This window comes from Tyto alba, unplaced genomic scaffold (genome assembly GCF_018691265.1).
Source record: "Tyto alba isolate M040663 unplaced genomic scaffold, T.alba_DEE_v4.0 Super-Scaffold_9, whole genome shotgun sequence".
NCBI lineage: Eukaryota > Metazoa > Chordata > Aves > Strigiformes > Tytonidae > Tyto > Tyto alba.
The window spans coordinates 32,419,156-32,443,803 of NW_024881330.1; the positions used below are offsets into that span (position 1 = coordinate 32,419,156).

Below are 24,648 nucleotides of genomic sequence, written 5' to 3' on the forward strand. Positions count from 1 at the left end.
CTTCCCTTGAACAACATTTTCCATTGCTACTACATAACATACCTACAGCCTCATGATCCAACAGAAACAGCACCAGTGTTTTCAAACAAATAGTAGATATTTGCATAGCAGATAATATTCCGTGTTTGTTTTCATCACAGACTCCAGTAAAATCAGAGGTGAACTAAAAATGGAAAGACAAAATGTATCTCCATTTCAGAAAAGCTTTTCAGCAGTTTGAATTAAATAATATTCAGATGAGAGAGATCTTAACTATATGCTGCTCAGCCTCAGTGTCTTTCTGGTTTAAATCTTTCTTTCCAAACGCTCCTCCTCCCTCTAAGCAATTTGCTTGTTAACCCTTTGTCAGGAATACCTTTAAGTATGACTTTCAGAATCAAGCAATATTTTTCCCCTTTTGTATTTTGTCCCACTTCTTGTTCAACACCCTACAGGGACTATTCAAATATTAATACTCAAATGTTAAAATATATTAAAATTTTAAATATTTATTTATATTATTTATTGTTAAATATAAACGTTGTTAAAAGTTTACACATGCAAAACACTGAAAGGAAAAAAAAAAATCAAGAATGTGAAAGGCTAACTGAAATAGAAAACTATTTCCCCAGAGCTGACCTTTGGATGAAGACTTATAAGCTCTGGGCACTTCACTTCTGTGTGAAGCACTGTTGAATCCACGTTTTGACATGTGTCCCCTCCTTTTCACAGAGATATTTTGCATGATGCCCTTACTGAAATGACACATTTGTATCCAGACAGCAGTGATCTACATGTGCCAAGATGTTTTTTGGGAATCACTACAAATTTTTCAGCCATTTGACTTGTGTGCCAAACAAGGTAAACTTATCTGTAAAGTCAAAGGGAATTTGGCTATTTGCCTGAAACTCTACATACATCACATTGCACATTCTTAAGTTCATTAAAGCTGTTTTTAAGTAAATTCTCCTCCTGTTTGGCATACCTCAGTATAACGTTTAAGGGACTACCAAAGCTAATGGGTTCAACAGAATGTAAAAACAAACTTAATCAAATTTTCCCCACAAAAAAATAAATACAGAAGGATTTTTTTTTCTTTTCTTAAAAAACATACATCTGGACTGCAGAGTGTGTGAAGGTATGCAGATTCTCCAAGTCAGATGCCTTTAAATAGTATCATCTTTCAGTTAAGATCAAAATAAAGAGCTATGCCATCCTCATGACAAAAACTGTAGCACAGAAAAAGACAGATACTATGTTCACTTTAGGAATATAAGCAGAGAGTTTGTTTTATTTTTAAAAAAAACAAATAAACAAAACCCCCACACTCCCAGGAAAAACACAACCACACCTCTCCTACTCATAACACACAACACCAAACAAATGCTTCTTCCCCAGTGAAGCTTATTTGAAACATTTTCAGTCAACTTTCCAGTTAAATAATAACTTGGGAAAAAAAAAAAAACACAAAAAAAACACACAAAAAAAAAAAAAAAAAAAAACAAAAAAAAAACAAAAAAACAAAAAAAAAACACAAGAAGACCACCACACAGAAAAACCCCAACCAGGTAGGCTAAACATAATAAACCACCACCTCTATTTTGATTAAATACAGAAAGTGATTACATGGCCAACAAAGACAAACTGGTTTAGTCTGATTATTAAGCATGTAATCAAATACTCCAGTGAGTTCTAATGTTACTGTATAAAGTTTTTATGAAGCTTCATAGTGTCATGTCTTTCAGATGTTACAACAGTAACAATCAAGTATTTCAGAGCTAATTCTTCTAACTCAAGTTTTGCTGTTTAGAACCTAATATGAAGCTTTCTCCTGCATTCTTTCTATTAATCTTGGGCACTTTAAAACAACAGTAATAGAGAGGAGCTCTAGAGACAGAACCATGCCTGATATTAGATAAGGAGAAGGTTCTTCCTTAGAAACAAAAAGCTGATGAGGTACATCTAGAAGAATTAGTAGCTTTAAATCATTTCACGTGCTTTATGAAGAAAATTACTCTCAGTATAGTATTATAAGGCTAAATATATTTTACCTTAAAACATAGAGACAAAAACAATCTATGTTGCAAGGCTATTTCTATTTGCTGTGAAGAAGTCAAAAAAATATTGTGTTAATCACGGTTAAGAACAAATAGATCAGCATAGAATTTAGTAGCTATAATCCTATGCTAGTTTCATTATAAGAAAGCAAGAATTATAAATAAGTAAAAGCAAAGGATAAACTATAACAGTACAGGATGATTAGACAAAAAACCTGTGCTCTATAAACTATTAGTTCATGTTATGACACTAGGAACAATACCAGCAAATATACCTTCTTTTCTGATTCTCAGGGGAAAAAAAAAAAAAAAAAAAGTGCTTTCTCTATTCAGAAAAAGTATTTTTCACTAGCTTTCCTTAACAAGCCTGTGCAGAAAGACTGGCAATTGTTGAAAGTGAATACAATTCAGGAGAGGAAGCTACAAGGTCTCCTAGGATAGTATTGGCAACATTCACAGTTAAAAAACCCCACAAAAATAAATAACAAAAGTCGTTAATTTCTCCTCTTTTTTGCTTGATTTGTTTCTTGTCCCACACCAGTACAGTTTGAATGATATGCAGTTATTAATTTAAAGTAATTTACTTTGCAGGGTTGCTTTAGATTTCACAGATTTCAGCATGTGATGGAGCTTTTCTTGAATATCTTCTATGTGGGTGGATTTGATAGAAGGGTAAATTCAGTTTGCAATGCCTGTTGTCACATATCTGTGCTTTTCTGCACCAGAATAAGGTACATTAAACAATGACAAACTCAACACCTAAACATGGAATTGCTTATTTGGTTTGCATCTCATTGTCTTAGTAAAAATTTTACTTTTAATGGCAATGTAAAGGAAACAGAAGCAATCTCTTCACAAAGAACACTGTGGTCATGCAGTACAGTTCAGCTTGCTATAGCTCTGTTCCTCAAGTAGAAGTTTGAGAACTGTATTGTCTTGGCACTTGAGTATTGTTCTGCTGCATTTGGACACTTTCTGCGGGATAGGTCTAACCGAAACTCTGTCTCTTGCATGATCTTAGATCAGCTTATTCCTGTGAAGTAAGTACTGAGTGACAGAAAAGCTTGTCTCATGAATAACACCTAGAGCTAGAAGAACTTCCAGAACTGCTCATATATTTTACTCCAGAGTCAATTAGAAACAACAAAAATAGTCTAATTATCCAGAACCGAAGGCTTCCTGGTTTTCATCATACAAATCATAAGACTATAACCAGGCATCTTCTTGTCTGCAAAAAGGCACAGGACCAGAAGGAAAGCAATTGTGCTTGTACACAACAAACTAGCTTCAACATACCTTTTATACTGGTGGTTCTGTCCTCTGCTTGGACATGGGTTCAGGTTTCTCAAGGTTGAGGACAGTCTGGAGTCCAGATCTCCTCCTTCCTTGACATGAGGCTATTATATGGAAGATGAGCAATGAGATTCTCTTCTTCCTTATCTCCACACAGAAGGTATTAACTTAGACACAGTCAGGACTGATAGGTCTGTATAGGCATACCTAGTAATTCAACAGATCTTTTTGAATCATAGAAAAACTTTGGCTGGTAGAGACATCGGGAGGCCAAAGTCTTACAACCACTTGCTCAAAGCTAGGTTAACTTCAAACATCAGTCTGTCTTTTCAGGGGCTCCAGATGAGTTTTGATTATCGCCAAGGATGGAGGCTCCCCAGGCACTTTGGACAACCTGTACCTGGCTAAACATTCTTGCAGTGAAAGACTTTCCCTTTCATGTAGTTGGAATTTCTCTCATTGCAACTTGTGACCATTGCCACCTACCCTCTTGTTGTACACCTCCAAGAAAAGTCTACATCATGTCCATAACCATTCCTTGGGTAGTGCAGTTAAATCTCCTTGTAGTGTCTTCTCCATACTGAACAAACCCAGTTCCCTCAGTCCCTGCTCATACATCGTGTGCTCCAGCTTCATAATGGTTTTGGTAGTCGCCACTAAACTTGAATTGGTATGTCAATATCTTTTTTGTACCCAGTGGCCCAAATGACTGCAATGGCACACTGCTGCCTCATTCTTAGTGAGTTTAAGATCAGAGAGTCCTGATTACGAGATCATAAACAGTCTTAGGTGAGAGACAGATGGTATGCACATAGAACAAGTCTGGCCAGCAGTTCTAGATGCTTATATTTTTTAAGTAAAACAGGAAAGATGACAGTCTTGAATTCAGTCTCCTAAAAGGTACATGTAGTTCTCAGATATTTTCTTGGCTCAAGAGTCCAGTCTCATTAAAAACACTGTAGAAGCAAAGGGTGCTGGTTGACAGAAACAGTTTGATCCATGATTTGGGAGTTTAAAAAGCTGTTACTATCACTATGTCATAGGTGAAATGCAGTTCTCAGCTTACACACACAACTGAGTCTTGGCAAGATGATTAACTGACGGTAGTTTAGCCGACTCTAGACTTGCTTGTTCCTGATATATAACACAAGTAACTAGATATTTTTCTTTCAATCATGCATCTGCAACAAGTTTATAAAAATCAGATTTTAGCTCTCTACTTGCTGGAGGATAACATCACAGGTTCAGAGCGGAGTTGATACTCCCCTTTGTATCCCGGTACAATTCAAAACACTAACATTACAGGCCAAATCCATTAATTGACAAAGCATTAATCTACAACACTAATCCACACAGGACGAGAGCTCTAACTCTTCATAAGGCAATCTGTCTTCTCAGCTTGTGGTCTCAGGCAAAGACTACCTCAATATCCGCTCGCAGGCCTAAAACTTAAGCACAGTGCCTGCATGAACCAGGCAGTGAAAGATCCAACTGTGAGATCAAGACAGCGTGTTTTAAATTACAGTCTGTGTGATTAGGCACAGTAAAGGCCACCTTCTCTTCTGGAGAAAGACCTGTTAATTACTTTGCTGTCTGCCTTCTGCTGCCATTTCTTGTCCTGAAGGACAAGCTGCCCTTTACCTCTTCCTCTTTCCCCTGCTCAGACTTTAGAGTCTATTTCCCCTTTCGAAAATGGAACAGATATCTACTCATCCCCTCCCCTGACACCAATATACAATTAGAAACATACCCCTTGATATTTTTTAGGCCCAAAACAGTGCTACAGATTGAGTAACCATTAAGATTTGATTAATTAAGGTTGGAGAAAGTAGAAGTATAATTTGATACAAAATTAATGCAAAGCGTTCTCAGGATACCAGCTTTAATTAACTTTACTGGAGAATTTTCACTGGCTGAATTCTCATCAGAGTCTACCCATACAGTCAAAAATATTTAATTTCTCAGGAGAAGATGAAGATTTGCATATTTAACTCCTAAATTTGCAAGCACACACATTCTTTGGCCTTGAGCTTGATGATCACTGAAAAAGAAACACCACTATGTATTTTGCTACTAACATACATACGTACTCTGTCTAATAAAGTCTTACATGTACATCTTATCTACAAGCTGGATAGCATACTACAGGAGGAAGAAGGATGGTCTCCATTATAAACTGACACACAAGCGAATGCCTTAGGAATACACAGGGCAAGCAGGCACTGAAATAAGATTTCATTTTAAAATAAAGTTTTGAAGTAGTAAAATAAAAAAAGTAGTAAGAAATTCCATCTGTTAGAAGCATCTGGAAAAAACATCATCATAAGTCATTTTTGCAGTGAGGTTTCTTCATCAGTATATTGCAATTATGATCTTTAAAAGCCTTTAAGTGAGTTTGTTTTTAAACTATGAATTTGTAAAATAAGATAGGGAAAAAAGCAGTAGATGCATAGTGTGAAGCAATCACTCAGACAACATATGGTCCAGAGCACAGAGCTGACCTTCATATCTGTCCTTTGAGAGAAAACAAAAAGAAAGGGGAGGGGTACAAAAACAGAGTGAGCTGGGACTGCTAGAGACTGAAGACAAAGGATTCTGCAAAGGCAACTCTCATGGAGTTCTGGCCACAGCACTGAAAAACAAATAGTTTATAAATTAGGGTGTTTTTTTGTTGTTTTATATTTTTAAAAGCTACTTCTCAGAGACTCCTCAAAAGATCTTATTATAATTGGTTATCTTTTTTCACATTTCTTCTTGTGTTTCTTATGCCATTTTCAATAACTAATTTGAAAGACCCAGTCAGCATTCTCTGACTACAACTTATACAGGAGGTTCTCTTCATGCTACTAGATAACATGCATATGGCACAGCTGGCAGTCTTTTGTTTCCACAGCAGTCAATCTATTATATCTACTACAAGAGAAGTAGGGAAGATAATGTTACATTAAGCCCCCCTCTTGATTTTTGGGCAACATGCTGATGTCTGGAAGAATCTTACCCTGTTGTAGATGAAACAAGAAGCTGTAATGAGAACAGTCTGTACCAAAGTTCCAAATGCAAAAAGACAAATAAAACAAAGTTCATATTGTCCAGTACAAGCAAAATAGAAAGAACCAAGACACACAATGTAATCACAAGGAATTAACGAGGTGTAAAGCATTTAAATGAGGCAAACAAAGTGATGAGTCATATGGAAAGAAACAGAAATGCCCAGTTTCAGTGTTTCATCAGTTTCCTAGTTTTCCAGCAAGGAAGCGATCATTTTGGTGGATTTAATACATACATTTGCAATGAACATGAAGACAGACGTGTCACATATAAACAGCTAAAAAAGCACTAGTCATATAGGTCTTTAAGATGGCCTGGGAGAATTCTTAGTCATCTATGTATTCATCTAACAAACGTGCTTAGGGAGCCTTATGAAGAGTTATATTAGGGTACTGTTGACAAATTTCCTATATTTAAACAACATTCTGACTACTAACATTTTTGAACAAGTAAACCTAATTTGCATTTCTTTGGTTTCAAAGTTTTATTTTGACAGATTGAATGTTTGTGTGTCAAGGTAAGTTATCAATAGGAAAACAATTTTTTCCATTGCTAAAATACAGAAACTGTATGAAATCATGTAGCTCTCCAAATATTTGCAGCTCTTTAGAGAACTTCTGAATTCTGTTTCTACTTTACACTGTAGGAAAAAATACCCCCTTGGTGTGGGGGGAGGTTAGAGAGGAGACAGAAAGGTAAGGGAACACCCACAGGTATGGCAGACCATTGCAGAGACTGAGCAATAAAGGGAGAACCAGATATTCTTCGTCAGATAGATACTTGTCATCAGATAGATACTCATCGGTATTTTGAGCAGGTAAGACTCTTGTAACTACTTCATCTTTTAGAAATCTTTTCACAGTGAACCCAGAAGCAGCTGCTTACTGTCTGGGCCAGTACCGATCTAAACACCGCCATGAATTTGTTGGGAAGACATTCATCACACCTATATGATGGTACAAAAAAGTTCCAGTGGGTAAGACATAGGTATGAACTTAACACATCATATGTTCTGCTGTATCTATCTACCACCGTGTTGCCTGGCATCTGGAATTAACTAGCAAACCTGGCAGGTAACATACAAGAGGTATGTGAGTTGGCAGACATGAAATAGCATTAACTTTGGTTTTCACTGAGTAAAAAACACTATTAAGCCTACTTCCTCTAGCCAAACTTGTAACCTCCAAAATACATAAAGCCAGCAAGTCAGGTCTCTGACAGAAACTTTTTTTTACTACCATCAGTGATCTGCATTAATTATAATGCTGTCCTTCAAATCTATAAGTGAAAAATATATTGCTTTTTCTACTGTTTTGCCTGGGATTCATAGTAGATCAATAGACCTTGGAAACTAAGTCATTCTATTTATTATTTTGTATAAAAGATATTATATTAGCTTTCTTTTGACTCCTGTAATTTCCTTGCTATTCCAAAATATTCGAGTGAAGAATACAGGAGCATGGAAGAAGGAATGGTGAACAGTTTAATTTAAATTTAACTGGGGTGGCACTTCTGGTTTTCTGTTTTGTTTTTTGTGGGGTTTTTGTTGGTTTTTTTTTTTTTTTTTTTTTTTTTTTGTATGTTTTTGGTTTGGTTTGGTTTGGTTTGGTTTGGTTTGGTTTTTTTGGTAAGTTGCACCCAACAATGTGGAGCAAAAATTCCACTCTTTTTCGTAGCTTATATAAGAATAGTAACAGAAACAGACTAGCACACTGGTCACAGATGTCATTAGAAGATGAGAAGGATGCCATAGAAGATCAGAAATAAATGGACTTCATCAGAGGCTTACAGAAAATTCTCCCTTGCAGATTAAAATTCTTTCTTGACTATGTCTTCTCCTAAGAAGCTTGAGGAAGGAGTCAAAATTATTTCAGTTATTATATGAAGTATCTTATCAGAAAGGTACTTCAAATACTGAAGACTACAAATGACAAACTGGTTAACTACTTTCTTTCTTTAATGGGTTATTTGAAGTAAAGCCATTTTAGCTCCCTCAAAGCACCCAGCAAAACATTTGGATGTACAGACAAGCCTCACGTGTAAATATGTACTTTTCCTTCTGCTTTGGATAGATAAGAAAGCACCAAGCACATATTCTTCCAATCAACTGTGAAAATAGAAATTACTTGCCATAACAGGTATTTTCATCAGGAGGCTAGGGCTAAGCCATACTGTCTGATAGATCCTGCTGCAGCTGCTCCAGCACATAAAAGGGTTGGAGTACTGCTCAGTGCAGGTAGTACAATACTGTCATTTTGAGAACAAACTCCAAAAAAAGCTTGCCTGTATAAAAAACAGCAAAACATGCCAGTGAGTGAGACCAAAAAAGAGATCTCAGTTATGTTAAAGTTGCATGTGGCATGACTACTTTGCAGACTTGTCATGATTAAATGTCAGGATGAGAGCTAGGCATTCCCATTCTCTGCATCACTATTCCAGTTTCCATGGGAAGGATGTGTACTTATGCACAGTCCAGTAGGTGTGCTGTGGATGATCCAAGTGCAGATGGTGAGGCACTCAGCTTGGCATTTTACAGCTTATTCCAGTCTTGGTTTATTCCTCTTGTGTTCAGAGACAAAAGGATTTTCAGAGGTTCAGGACTAACTGCTTATTGCCAGATACAGTTGTGTGCAGATTTCCCAGGTGAAACCAAACAAATGGCTACAAAAGCCAGAATGTGTTTTCATTAAGATCTATGTGAAGGTCTCAAAGCAGACAGTAAATAAGGAAGGAAAGACAGAAAGAGAAGGTGACCTATGTTCTGCTTTGGTTAGGTTTTCAATAATATAGTGCTTGAAGAAAGAAGACGAATTAAACTTGTGAATAGTTAGCCCTTTCAGTTAACAGACAAGCCAGCATTCAGCAAGGCCTTGCATGCAATCTTCTTTTTTATAGAAGCACACGGATACTGACTTCATCTATGTCTCACTCCCAGATGTCATCCATGCCACCTTAATTAACCAACAATTCTGGTCAAATATGTCTAAAACCACACTCAAGGGTAGGAGAGAAGAGACCCTTTTCACAGACAGCTGATTGTGGGGAGGTACATAACAGCCACTTCAACAATTTTTCTGTACTATATCCTTAATAGGCTTCTTTTCTATCTCTCTTTATACTTGATCACTTTCAAACTGAAGACCTCCAATTCAATGCTTTTAGTAGCTGAAAGGATTTGAAGAATCTTCTCTTCTGATTCCCATTTTACATGTTAACTTCCCACAATTAATGCCTCTTTCTTTAGCTTGCTCTTAGCTTTCAGAGGCTGCTCCTGCATGGATTAAACCCGTATGCTTTGCTATTTATTCCTACTCAATCTTTTCGTGCTTCCCTGAATACTTTTTCATTTAGTGATACATCAGCTGGGTTGAATATAAACAGCCTCTATGCCAAGTGTAAGATTTTAGCTTTAAATGAGCTGGCTAGTTGGAAAGAAAAGTAGGTACCTAAAAGAAAACAAAACAAAACACAAAACCTATCAGAGAAACCTTTGTTCCTTAGTTTTTCAAAAGTCTTTATGCCCAAACTGTAACATAGAAGCACCTGACTGACTACCACCCAAATACATACACAGGCAAAAAATTAAAAGGAAAGGAAAAGTTAAGAGTAAAGATCACAGCTACCTTTACTTTGGTTACTCAAATTTTGCTATTACTGACCTTTACAAAAGATCTACTTTAAAGACTATAAAAGATAATCAGAACTACTAATTTCCCCATGCTGGTCACACTCATTAGTTCCACAGAGAAGTCACTTTGTGGGGAGGAGGGAAAAACTGACCCACTGGACAAACAGCTGACATACCAACATTACGATGTATATACAAATAGGAAGTTTTTAAGTCCTGGGTTTGACTTAGCCAGAAGGACCCTCACTAGATCCATCCTCCCATTCTCTGTTAGAGTTAACTCGTATTTATGCTATCCCTTCCAACCTATTCACATCCATGTCCTTACTTGCACAAGAATCTCTTAAGAGACAACCCTTGGTGAAGATAAAAGCCTAGTATTTTGGCCACTGTTATCAGAATGTTAATTACTTTTATAAATTACTGCTACATAGGGAGAATCAACAAAATTGAGGTGCTAAACTATGACTTCTCTTGGATTTTCACATCACACCTTAACACAAATTAAACACATATAGAGAGTAAAACTATTGAAGGCCACTATTGAAAGCCTCTACAACTGTTACTGTGAAAGCCATGGTACTTCAAATTATTTCTGTATATCTGCCTTCCTTGACAAGGCCTTCAAATGTGCTTAGAGATAAATTAGAACACTTCACTGGAATTACTGCTCTCTGAGCAGAACAGGAATACTTCAGACAAGGGGATGGGAAGCTGAAATTCTTCAACAGAACAAACTGCAGATATGATTAAGTAAGTGTTCAAGAAAAATGTCACAGAAGGAACATCAGTTGAAAGACAGATCTCGCAGGATGCATAGAAAGCTTCCACTGTTTTCATCAGTTTGAACAGAGAAATGCCAGACAAATTAGTTGAAAATCTGGCCTGCCTCAACAGCAACCACATCAAGGGAAAGTCAAGTAAACTGAAAGGCTTCTAATAGGATAATTTATTTTCTAAACAACATTCAAATTACTTACTGAGAAATGGCACCTAACCCACACCTATTCCCAGACCAAGTTTTGGACTTGTTCAGAAGAACAAGTAGACACAAGCCAAAAAATGTACCAAAATCATTGGCAACAGTTTAACAGTCATATATGAAACTGTTCTAGTGCTCAGCAGTATTCACAGACACTGTTTAACTTAAAGCAGAGATTGAAACTCTGAACTTGCAGATACGCATTCCATACACACAAAAAACCCTCAAAAACCCCATACTGTCACCAAAATTCAAATAAGAATATAATTATTAAAGAAGATGCTGAAGAGCAGCCCTGAGAGGAGAATGTAACGAATTGCTACTGAGCACAGAGACACAGGCAAGTGCTCCTCTCGGGAGGAACTGGACAGAAGAGCTTACTTGCCAAAAGCACACCCAGATGCCGAAACAGGGTGCTCAGGTGCTGCCTAAGACTCAAAGAACACGCCATGTTCAGATCACACAGCTTGGAAGGCAGGGGAAACTTGGAAGGTTTTGGTACTTTTTCTTCCCACTGCAGTAGGAAAATAATGCAACATATCACCACAGGAAAACAGACAGTCATTTGGATGCTGACCCCAGAACAGTGCTAAAATTTTCTTCTTTCTAGAATTTTGCCTTGTAGTTTGTTTAAGAAATTACATGCATTTGTTTAAGTTATGCTATCTGTTAGTCTCCAAATAAATGTATGAGAGCAGTTAAGAACACATATTTATAAAATACTGTGCTACCAGGAGAGACGCAACTATCAACTCAAAAATTTTACTTACTGACAAAATTCAGTAAAAAAAAAAAAAAAATACTTGCAAAACATCAAAAGGAGTAGCAATTCCTGACATAGCCAGACCAAGAAGGCTAGAAGAGGATGAAAGAGCAGATATGCTAACAACTTGGAGAATCTAGTAAATTTACACAAAATGTATTTGCATAGTGTGTTGTCCCACTGGAAACACTGCTTAAGAAGCAGAGCTGCAGTCTGTAACAGATAAATGGCCTTCAAAATTTGCTTCTGTGAGGCACAAGTGATAGGAAAGAGAATTTTCTGCTTGGAAGGAAATAGCATGGTTCAGAATGCTGCAGCAGTCATCAGAATTCAGTACCTTTTTCTACTAACTAACTAACTCTGTGATCTGCAGTCTTATCAGCTATACAACTGTGGGAAAACAATGTTTAAATAACAGCTTTCATCACTTAGTAGCAAATGTTGTCAATGAAAATGGAAGTTCTGTAAAGTGTTTTGAAGTCTTCCATGATGAAAGGTGCTATATAAATAATGTATTTCCCCAGTATTTGAGAAAAAGAGGATAACAGAAATGCTTCTTCCTGCTCTTTGGTCTGTACAGCAATTACATAAATGTGCAGAATGTACAGTTGAAAAGTATCGTCACTAGAGTGACAACTAGATAACGCATCATACCATGCAAAATATCTTAAATGCAATTCCCTCCTTATGTGCTAATGAAATTAATCCCCATTGTTAGCCTTCTATATACTGGAAGCCTATTGTTACATGAACATATAACAAATACTCAATTATCAGTAAGGACGTGATGTTACACTCTTAAATTTCTTCATACAATATCTGTGTTCCTCCAGGTCCATGGCTATCATGTTCATCTATAAATACCCATTCAAACTTCATTTGTTCTAAAGATGCTCTGTCTGTGTGTTGGGGATAGGCAAAGTCTTTGCACCTGTTTCTCACCATTTATCAGTGGTTTTGCTTTTGTAAAATTCAAGAGTGTATTGTCATTGCCCCGGTCAGTCCCTAGTTGTACCACATTTGGTACAGATACAAAAATTTCACTCTAAAAGGATATATAGAGGTGGTGGCATTATTTTTGCACATTGTCACTCAGAGTGAATGACAGTGGTATTATACAATTCTTTACTACCTCATAATATTATAGCTGCCATTCAACACATCAACACCTGAACTCCCCACAGGCAAATAAACACATTTTAAAAAAAAAAAAAAAAAAGAAAAAAAAGTGTTCAACAAGGCCACTAGCTATTCAGAATAACTTAGAGGACTTCCTATTCAGGATAAATATTCTGCTTGGAAAAATTTTTGGTGTTTGTCTAAGAACTGAATGTAAACATTAGTAGCCTATATATAAACAAATATATGATAAAACGGACATACTTCACTGGCAAAAAGCTGTGGTTTCCTTAGCCTTTTAAATCATGCTGTAATCAATTTTGGTAAGCTATGTCTCTTTCTCAAGTCATACAGATTCTATATTCATGCATATTCCGTTCACATCTCTTATCACACCTTGATTCCATTAGACCTTACAAATAACAGTTACTAAAACTGCAGCAGTCCATTTTCAGTTTTTTGTTGGTTTGGGCTTTTTGGGGGTGTTTTTGTTTTGTTTTGTTTTGTTTTTTAATGAAGTGTTTCACATTATGCCTGCCTTTTAGAGTCTGATTTTTTTTTCACATGCTCCGATTCTTATAAGCATTAATGAATCCTATTCTCTTTTATTTTCTGCTTGCCATGTCTGAGCTCACAAACATTAGCCCAAATCAATAAAGCTGCCATCATCCCACTATTTTAAAACAAGAGTAACACAAAACAAAGGAAGGGTTTATGACTGAATCTCTCTTGCTCTATAAGGCTATACACTACAGTTTGTTCTTTCTTACATTTAAAATACACATTTTTGATATTCAGCTATCAACTTTTATGTCTCCTGCTAATGGCACCAGTTCCTTCCAGTCATAAAAACATATTATTGTACTGATCCTACAATGAAAATGAACCTAGAAGGGACACAAGAGATCGGTCCAAATGAGACATATAATTAGTAACTGGAAAAATATTCATAGTAAAAGAAAACTGGGAAAGGAGTGGAACAGAAATAGAAATTTTCATGCTACTAAACAGAGTTCCTAAGTCCTGACCATTGCATATCAGAAATAAATTTGCATGAAGCATATAAAAAAAGTGACAAAGAATGAATCTGGTATGGAACAGAGTCTACATATGCAGAAAGAGTAAATAGACCAAGATGACTCTGTTCTTGAGGAAAAAGAGAATGTGATAGATATGTGAAATCAGGACTTGTAAGAAACTGAAGAGAAAACAATTGTTTAATATTTCTCACTTCATGACAATTAAAAGGGCCCCCAATTAAAACATTAGGCAACAAATTTTAAGGCAAAGCAAAGAGACTTACTTCCTTACAATCTATATGCACTGAATCATATAACTGCCAAAGGATAGCGTGGAAGCAGAAAATACAAATCAGATCAGCCAAACACATGCAGTGAGGACACGATACCCACTGCGATTAAACATAATAGTGCAAACATTACTTTATGCTCACAGAAACTCCTAATCAATGATGAGCACCAAACACTGGGAGACTGTATCAAAAGATGATTACTCCATTTAATTTATGCATTAGTTCTCTAAGGATCCTTTACTGGAATTTTGTCACTGGTCTTATTTTAATAGCAGATATATATTCTTACTGGCTACACCTATAATGATATGCCACTCAGCTTTTCTGAATAAGAAGAGATTTTGGTCCATCCTATACAGTTTGAACAGGCATCTAACAGTCACTGTTCTAGTATGAGCAACTATTTTTTAATTCACTATCTATACTAAACCCAACTAATGCCATCTGTCATGCACCACAGGAAAGAAATAAAAAGTCTCCATATGTATTTCATTAAAAAAAAAAAATCACACATAAAAGAATTAGACACTTGCCCTATAGTTCCTAAAAGCTTCTGCTAAACTTAAATAAGACACATCTTTCATTTATTTTTTTTTTTGTTATATATTTTTTGCAGTGTATAATAGTGTTTTCTTGGAATTCACTAGCAACATGAAGATATTAAGAACTTTCTGTGCCTCAAGCAAGCACCTTGGGAAGTTTGAAAGTAGCAGTCTGTTTATCCTGATTGCCCTTTTAAATTTACATTTCAGTGAAGTGAGAATGACAGTGAACTGCCACTTAACATCAAGAATTTTTCTTGGTCCACTTATGGATAAGTGATTTCAAAGTAGAGATACATTTTTAGTTTCTACTTTGACCAGGTTAGACAAAAAAAAAAAAAAAAAAAAATTTCGAAGACAAATCTAGAGAGTTACAGACCAGAAATATTAGACAGACGATCCAAGTCACTCACTAGATTGGACAAATAAAACAGGCAATTGATGAACCATTTGTTTACCTAAATTTAGTGAGTTTAGAACAGATTTTTCCATGGAAAAAAACACGTAGGGAGACACTCTTAATCAAGGCTCAAGTTCTGCTCTTCTTTACTTTCCCTTGCTTTGAAGTGTGAAAACTCTGCTTTTGAGCCTTGGCCTGAAGGAGTTCACTTCAGCTGAGCTCAAGACTTCTGACTGTAGAGAATCTGTGCACTCATACTTTCTGCAGTTCTTCAGGTGGATCAGCTATCCAAATAGCAGCAGTCATTTTCACAGAACACCTTGTACAGGATTCACTGGCAGCTTTCTCATTAAGCATCATACCTTTGACTCTCCTGTGAAGTTTACCTCTCTTCTACCTATGAAAATCAACAAGTAGAGATGCTGAACAGGAACTAATTTAAGGCTGCTGCTGAAGTAATAATATCTTTTACCAATATGATCCACAGTATTTTAAGTGAGGTTTAACATGTACTATAAACAGTATCACGGAAGGACCATTAATAAGCATCTGTGCTATTTTAAAACAACAGGTGGTGAGATCGTTTCACCACAGTTATGTGCTCACCATATGTGTAAGTGGAAATTCTGTAGGAGGTAGGAGGCAAATGAGTGAATAGTTAGCAAATATATATATTATATAATACATATAATTATATAGATATAATAAGATGTATATGATCTCATTAAAGCTGCAGCACATTTTACAGGCTAGCTAACAGCTGCCAAGATAACTTTGATATACCTTTGGGTCTTTTGGAACAGTTGCTAGAACAAAGATGTGACAAAAAAAAGCAGTCGAAGTAAGAGAAACTAAAATTATATGTTGGAGTTAGACCTATTTGCCTATCACAGCTGATGAATCACTGGGACACTAGTGCAGAAAGGGATGCACAACTGTGTAAAGACCAGACAGTTGCTTTAAAGAACTTCTGAACATAGGACAGGTTAATGAGTCCTGTAAAGCCAAAGAACATCAATGTAGCCGATTTTAATAAAGGTTAGAAAACAAAAGAAATTCTACTAGAGACAACTACACCCTAACTGACATGGAAATTCTTCCACTGTGGCTCTTCTGCAGGGTTCATGTTTTATACTTGGTTCACCCAGGGAAAAAGGGCAGAGATACCCTGGAATCATTTTACCACTGCAGAAATGTGACGAAGCTCAGAAATGCAGCGTATCTTCAGTATGCTAGGGAGAATAACTATCATATCATATTGGTTCTACCATAAGAATTAAAGGAAGAAAAAATAAATTATTTGATCTGGCATTTGACTGGGACATTTGCACCAACTCTCCTATGAGAGTGTCTTTTGTGCTGCTTTCTCCTCTGTTTATATTTAAAGATAGGGATATATACTGGAGGCGCACAGTACTTGTACCATCAGATCCTTTCTTTTATAATATTGTTTTAATTGAGCCATTTTGTAAAAGTAAACATTATGAAGACTTTCTCAAAACTAGCCTTTCAGTGCATCAGGAAACTAATAAATGGTTTCATGCCTGTGTCGCTGTCATATACAGTCCAGTTCAACAGAAAGGCTTAAACCAGCTTGCTTTTGCAAGAAGCATACATACTCTTCACTTCTATCTCCATATTTCAGATATTAAACTCAGGAGCTCGTTACCTGGGTTGCGATGAACTGACTTACTTGATTAGGTCAAATTCAAGATAAAAAAATATTTAATGTCTGTCTTTTTCCCACCACTAACATATTTTAAATGGATAAAACTCTTAGTTCTCCTTAACAATTGGTACCTTTGCAGTTGACTGTCCACTCACATAAAGATCTTCAGCTGACAATAATTAGAGTTGAACATGAAGTCCATTTACATAGTAGGAGATGAAGTTTAAGTTTATGCTTTTATTTCTCAGGTGGAAATCTTTTCTCACCTAGAAGTGTTAGCTACTGAACATAAAGGGCATGCATTTGGAAAGTGTCAATACATTTGTTCTGTAGAAGAAAAAATGGTATCACTACCGATAAAATACTCTTGGTTGTTTGCACATGCTAAAGTACATAGTCTTAAATTCACTGTATAATATCTGTCCACTCACATCTTGCTTGAGCCTTCCTTTAAGGAATTCTTAATTTGGGGAAAATAATCCCACTCAAAGCCTAGTAATAACATAACTGAAAAATTACATGCTTGCTCTGGAATGTGGTTATTTCATTTAGTTCAAACAGCACTTAGAAACATCAGCTTTAAAGATTCTCATAATAGTAAAAAATACATTAACTGAACTGTTTCATTTCAGCCCTTGGAAAGGGCCACAAGTGAAATAAAACCTCTGCAACTTCAAGTGCATTCAAGGTTACTGGGTTTTCCAGTTTGTTCTCCTAAGGAAACAAGCCTTATGCAAACATACCCATCTGGCCCCCACTCATAAATTTGATCAAATGAACCTGCTGGTTCAAAGGCTGACTGTGGCCTAGAAATCTCAAAGATAATTAAGCTCTTACAAAATTGAAGAACTAACCCAGACAAAGAGTTCCAAAATAGCAGACCCTCTGAGGAAAAGGCAGCTAAATCTCAGCTGCTACCCAGTCTGTCTGGCATCAACCTGCTGGCCAACTAGGCTGTTCTTCCAGTCAGCAGGGCTGTTGACCCAGATCAACCACAATAAAGATGTTTTTCTTTGCTTGGCAGAGGTATGGAAGTTACTGTAACAGAAGGAAGAAGAGGAGTTCTGGGAGAGAAGTCTGTAGGAAGTGGATTTACATCAGTTACACCATTGGACTATATTCACACTGATAATTAGTTATTAGGTTCAAGTCTTCTGTGTCAGACCAATCAGATGTACATTCACATCTACAATAATGTATGGCTCTTAGCCAACTACGACTTCATCCCTGCCACCGCATTGTTTTTCTTGTGAAACATTATTTAGATTTGCTAGGAAGCACAAACAGCCAAATTTACTGTGATAACATTGTGTCAACATTAGTGAATACCCATACTACCCTGTATTTGCAACAACAGAATGGGAGACCATTACTTGAAGCTCTCTTCAGTGAAGAAATTGACTTTATATAAAAGGGGTGGACTACTATGAGAAGTCTTTGAACTCAGCTACATGGTTTCTTTTTCCTGCCAAAGTCAATTAGGGGAGAAATCAGAAAATGACTACAAAATTGCAACTGCTGAGACAGCCAGCTCTGCTCTTTTCTGGCAAGGAAAAAACAGTAGAGATGTCCTAACTCAGACTCCCAAATGTTTTACAGGAACAAAGTAAATGTTTGGTAGACGAAAGATATGGGTTTGATGGAATTAGATTTTTTGTTTTATATATATCTTGAAATGCTGTGGTGCCACAGAGTACATAAAAAGAACAAGATTATATGAGGGTCATAGTTGATGACTGTTCTTCAGAGCAAAGATTTATCAGTTGAACTGATTTCTGACACTGCAATTCACCAGTCACTCTGTTTCAGCCTTGTGAAGCCTCAGTTGTCTTTTATACACGTTTCCTGTCCCTGTAGCCATCACTCGCCTTCTGCTTACCCAGCAACAGTACCGAGGAAAATACACGTATATAAACACCTTCCCAGAAATAACAGCATCAGACCAAGCAACTGCCTGTTACCTCCCTATTACTCCTATCACTCCAGCACCATGACCAGAGGCCTCAACCAAAACTGGGATCCCGCAACTGTGTGAGCTGCTCTGTGAGCACACGGGATAACAGGATCCTTTAAGATGAACATACAAGTAAATAGACGTTGAACAAAATAACCTTCAGCTTCCAACATCCTGCTTCCTTTTTTTCATTAAGAACAGATTAATACCCTTTCCTTTTCTTCCCAGAGGCGCAATCATTGCTTTCGCTTCCAAACCAAACCACAGAGAGCCATTAACCATCACTACATGCAGATAGTGCTCATTCTAGTGATCTGCCTCTGCATGCCCACCCTAGTCTCCTGTATTGACATGCCTGCTTTAGAGCCACCTTTTTTAGAGCAGAACAAAGGAAAAACAAACCCCGAAGTCACCGACATATCAGACAGAGCCATAGGCCAGGCAGATTTTTCCCTTCCACTCAATTCCAAAAGAGCATTCATCTAACGTCAAGACCTGTGTACGTACCACAAACAGTGTACAGTGCCAACGGCCAAGTTACAATGCTGCATGTACTTTTGCTTTTCCACTTCTACAGGTGATATGATGGAAGAGCAACTCACTAATTCTTCCGCTTAGCATACAAAGGCATTTGAATTTTGCTGCTCTGTTGTTTGTCCCAAACCTCGTGCTATGTGATAAAAATGGAAAAAGGAAAAAAAAAAAAACATGGACAGAAGTGTCGCCGTCGTCATCGTCGTCGTCGCCCCCCCCTCAAAAGAATCCATTTTGGTACCAGGCCTGGTTGTCCCAACTTCTACACTCCCTCCAGTTCCCAGCGAGGCGGCTTCCAAATCCAGGAACGTAAATGAGACGACATCCTTTTTAGCCTCTGTCCCCCTGAAGCCCTTCTGCCCTAAGATGTCTTCCCCGTCACCCGAGGGACGCACATCGCACCGGAGAGCGCCGGGGGAAGCCCGGCGCCGCCGTCCCGCACCTGCCGCGGAGCCCCCCAGCCCTCCCCGCTCCCGCGCCCGTCCCCTGCCGCGCCGCAGGCAAAACGCGCCCCCCCTCCACGCCAGGGCATCCCTCCCGACAAGGGTAAAGCAACCAGCCCGGGCTGCTGGGCAGAGCGCTGGCACGGAGCCACCGCACATCCTGGCAACACGAGATAAAGCGCAGCACCGCGGCGCTCCCGAGAGGGCAGCCGTTCCGCTTTTGGAGGGGACGGCCGCGGGAGGAAGGAGGAGGACGCCAAAGGCTTACAAGCGCAGCTCCAGACCCTGCCCGGCGCGCCCGCAGCACGGCGGCTGCTCCCCGGGCCGCCAGCCCGGCCTCCCCCGCGCTCCCAGCCGGCAGCCAGCGGCGCCGGCAGCCGGCGAAGCGCCGCAGCGCCCGCCCGCCCGGCAGCTCCCGCTCACCTTCCCAGCGACCGGCTCAGCGCATCTTCCTCTCTCCCCCCCCGCAGACGGCTGCCCGTGGCGGCCCGCAGCCCCTGCGCTCAGCGGAGCGGGGTGCCCGGCGCTGCCCCTCCCTCGGCTCCCGCTGTCACTTCAGCCCCACATCCCGGCGGCGGCGGCGGCGGCAGCTGCTCCTAAATTCACGGCGCTCCGGCGGCATGAAGTCATCCTCCCCGCCCCTTCCCCGGGCCGCCGCACTCCGCTCCCGCTGCGGAGGGGGGAGACGGCCCCGCCGCCCGAGTCCCGCGGGGCGCTGGCGCTCCGCCCCGTCCCCCCGAGGGGCCGGGACTCGCGCGGCACCGCGCACCCCCGCGCTGTCCCGGGGTGGGGGGCAGCGAGGGGCTTCGCGTTCCCCCGGCGGCGCGGCTGCGGGCCGGGGGGACCCTCCCCGGGCACGGCGGCAGGATGGGCCGCTCCGCCCCGCGCCGCGTCCCCTCTCGGGAGTCCCCTCAGCGGGGCGGTGCGGAGCGCGGCGCTCCCGCCCCAACCGCCGCCGAGGGGGCCTCGCCGCCCGGCCGTACCGGGCCAAGCGGCGGGGAACGGGGGAGGGCAGGCTCCCGCACCGCTGCGAGGCCGGAGCCAGGGGAGAGCCTCCCTGCGGGAGAACTTTGCGTGTGTCTGTGTTGAAGGAAAACCCGCTGTAATCCCTCCTGTTGGTGTGGGGGCGCCCAGCTCGCCCCCTCCTCTCCCGGCCTCAGGGCGCGCCAGGCGCTGCGCGGCCTGTGCCCCTGAAAAATGCGGCAGTTTACGGGGTGGAGGGGGGAGTTTCTTTGCCGGCGGCCCTTGTTCTGGGCCTCGAGGGGGGAGAGCAGAGCAAAGGCACGGCGCTCAAGGTCGCCGGGACACACTTCTGCCTTACCAAGGGCGTCCTGATATTTTTAAGATCCACCAGTAGGCAGCATGTCTATTTTTGTTCCATACAGAGTGCTGTGCACGTACTGGCTAACTGACAGGCTCATAAAGAAGGCTGGATTCCTGTCACAGTTTACAGTCCCACGGGCCCATCCCGTGTGGAGGACAAGCACATTATGTTGCTGCATAAATAACACCAGGCGGTCCAGTTCAGATCGATAACGCACGTCACCAAATCATCGTAGTCTGAGAGCACTTTGTATTTCACGAGCAAGGCAGGGCTGTGTCTGGTCAAGAAAAGTCCTGCTGGACGAGATCCCAGGAGAACACAAATGTTGTGAGCACAGGTGTTTCCACGGCACCACACCTGCTCTTTTGACCTGTGGTAGCCAAGTGGTGCCTCAGCAAGGTTTTGGAGTAAACCCGAGTTGGAAATGTTGATGTTTTTCATGGTGGTGAGGTCTGATGCAGGAGAAGAGCTGCTTCGGTAGCTTGGGTGTAGGTAGGAAGGTTGTCTGTAGTGGTAGAGGAAAGCAGAAAAGGGGAGAGGAATTTCATTAATGTAAAGATTTTAATCTCTGTCTCTCAGATGAAATAGAAAAACTCTGAGCTCTCATTTGGACATTCACTGTGATTATTTTCATAGGGGTTGTGGCAAGGCTTTTAACTGTGCCAGTGTCTTTGATTTGATTACCTGTACCTGTGCAGTCCTACGGTTGCACTAATTTTGGGCTGCTCCTCTTTACTCCCTGCCTTGAACCCCTTCTACCAGACCTGAATGTGCGGCACTGGCAGCATTTCAACAGTGATATTTAATCCCCGTTTACTGTGCGTTAGGTTAAGTGATTAAAGGCTCATCTCCACATACAGAGAGGAGCTCAGGGACACGTGGGCAGGCAGGGGAGCCCCAATAACTGGGTCAGAGAAAGGGGACCCCTGCCCAGTACTTCCAGGGCTGTTCCAGGGGAGCCTCAGCCCCACGGGGCTTGAGGGGGTGGGTGGGCCACCCAGCAGTCAACCAAAAAGCCCTATACGTCGCCTCACAGATTGAGGGGGTTATTGCCTAGGGGTACAGGACACATTATGGGATGCATAATAGGAAGAGCATTTGGGGATTGTACAAGGCTGCTTATGGGTTATTTAGTGCAAGAACCAAAAGTGGGGAAAGGAGGGGATCAAGGTGATGTGGGAATGAACAAGTATGGGAAAATAGTGGGATGAGGAGGTAAATAGGACTAGTCCTGTGTATACAGGCTGCTGGTCACTACGCTTGTCTGGCTACGCCCTGTGCCTGATCAGCACAGTCTCTCCCATCTCCTCAGTAAACTCTGTTTCTAACTCTTCTACTGGGTGAGAGGACTCCCTGTTCTCTGTGTGTGTATGGGATGGAAGTGCCAGCAGCAAGAGTCACACCTCAGGTCATAGGGGCCCATGCCAGAGAGGAGAACAGGATTGCACCGTTCATGCCACTGGTGTTTGCTTGAGTGCTTGTGTCTATGTTGATATGTGTGGTTGGCCACATTCATATTTATATATATATTTGTGTATACATTTTGTGTGTGTGTGCGCCTATTAGGAATATGGGCTCAGACTTGCTACTGACTAGGCCTAGGAAAATGGAGCCATGTCAGCCTCTCGTCCATTGGGCTGTATGGTTTAGCAACTCTTAACACAATCCATTAAATGATTAGTCTACTGGAAAATCCTTGATCTGTAAAAAAGTAAATTCCGGAGTCAAAAGAAGTAAATACTCCTGGCCCGAGAGTATTGATTTGTACTATTCAATATACATAATTACAAAAAAAGGGAAGGCCACATGGGCGAGACAGCTATATAATTTGATTTTAGTAGAAAGACATATAGGTGTGCATCATTTAGCGACATTCAGAGAGCTTGTTCTACTCAGAGAATATAATCTTGATTTTAGTAATCATGGATTCCATCAGGTTAAACTAAATGCAAGTAGAAATACAAATTGGTTGAAATCTAAGCATTTCAGCTTTAAGAGCATATGCTGTAGGGAAGATAGACGGAACTAGTTAGTGAAATCAGTTGAACAGCTGAATATGGTGAAAGCTTTGAAATTTCTTTAATAAGCGAGAAGAACAATGTATAAGGAAGAACACCAGGCTTAATTGCAAAGGGGCTGACTTCAAACAAGATATTAGAAGTAGTCTGTCAACCACCAAATGAATAGAAAGTTGTGGCTTAGAGGTTAGAAATAGCAAAAGATTTGCCAACATTCAAATTATATTAGATTGTGATAAAAAATGATAAATAGTAAGAGATACATCACTTGTAAAAATGTAAAGAAATTCTGAGATGAAGAAGTTGAGCTCTTTTTTAGCGAGGATGGGGTGAAAAATCTAGTCTCTCTCCCTCAAACGGAATACTTTGCTTTCCTGATAATTGCTGGCTGGAGTAAAGAGTGGAACAAAGGAAAAACAGGGAAGGGGGAATGAATGAATGAATGAATGAATGAATGAATGAATGAATGAATCAATTAATTAATTAATATATACAAATGGATGTTATTGTTTTCACAGTGAAATTAAAACCGAAACAGTGTGTTCAAGTCAGAGGAGTAAATCTCCATCTAAATGTAGTGGAACAAATATGGTATAAAATCTCAAAAAATATTTGTATGTCAAAAGTAGCATCCTATTCCTGGAGATTGTCACACAGCATCAGTATTTAAGAAATGACAAGAGACCTAGGAAATGTCAATTACATGAGCTAGTTCTTGGTAGCATGCAACACTGAAAGTCAGGAATGTTTTTACTATGGAACCTGTCTGATAAATTGCAGAATATAGGGATAGGTGTAAGGTAGGTGCAGTGTACGTGTAAGTTTATAGGAATATGAAGGACGGCAAAAAGTTGTCTGTTAAGGCAAGATGTTATTCTGGAGAAAGGTTAGGGGCAGCATTTCAAAAAGTAATCTTGGATTTTATTTATCATGTTCAGTATTAGTCTTGTCAGGTTAGTACAAATAAATTAAATTTGGATATGAAACACTACCAATATACAGGATGTTTAGAGTAACATACTAACTGGAGAAGGAGTAAAATCAGAGAACTAGTATGAAGTTTTAATGGAAACAAGCCAAAAAATGTAACACTAGAGACTCATCAGCTGGGAATCACAATGGAAAAGAAAGAAAAATTCAGAACTATTAGATGATCATAGAATGACTCTGAGTTAGGGGTGTCATAAATTTTGAGAAATGAAAATGTATTTTTGTCACATATCAACCGAGGCTAGTATAGATATGGAATTTTTGTTGACCTGGCTGTATCTCTGCTAACCTTTTTGAGTTTGCTGTGGTGACACTTCTCAGTATCAAGTGGGCTACAAGTAACAAATAGTTTTACAGAAAGCTATTTCTTCTTTGTGATTAACCAGTGACTTGAAAACACTTAGACCAACTGCCCAGATAATAAGTATATGGTCAGCCATGAGCTAATTTGAAAAATAAGAACAAATGGTAAGAATCAAGTGCATCCACAGAATAATTTGTAGGAAGTGTGTAAACAGGACAAGTCTGCATGTGTACATGAGCTGTGAATTTTAACAGTGAAGTGGAGAAGATCACTTCATACATTGTCTCTG

The 24,648-nt window shown here is 39.7% G+C and overlaps 1 protein-coding gene across 7 annotated transcripts in view; it reads right to left on the minus strand.

Annotated features, from left to right (window-relative positions):
• The window catches only part of PKIA (cAMP-dependent protein kinase inhibitor alpha), a 44,346-nt gene extending 23,728 nt beyond the window's left edge, over positions 1-20,618 (minus strand). For 2 of the 7 annotated variants that reach the window (XM_042785972.1, XM_042785970.1), the window contains exons 1-3: positions 20,147-20,618; positions 3,333-3,433; positions 43-163 (exon numbers count right to left, since the gene is read on the minus strand). The gene's annotated coding sequence lies outside the window, so the exon portion shown is untranslated. Of the gene's footprint in view, positions 1-42; positions 164-3,332; positions 3,434-19,253; positions 19,417-20,146 lie in introns of all 7 variants that reach the window. The other 5 variants (XM_042785973.1, XM_042785974.1, XM_042785971.1 and 2 more) reach the window with 5 other exon arrangements.
• Positions 20,619-24,648: the final 4,030 nt, after the last annotated feature.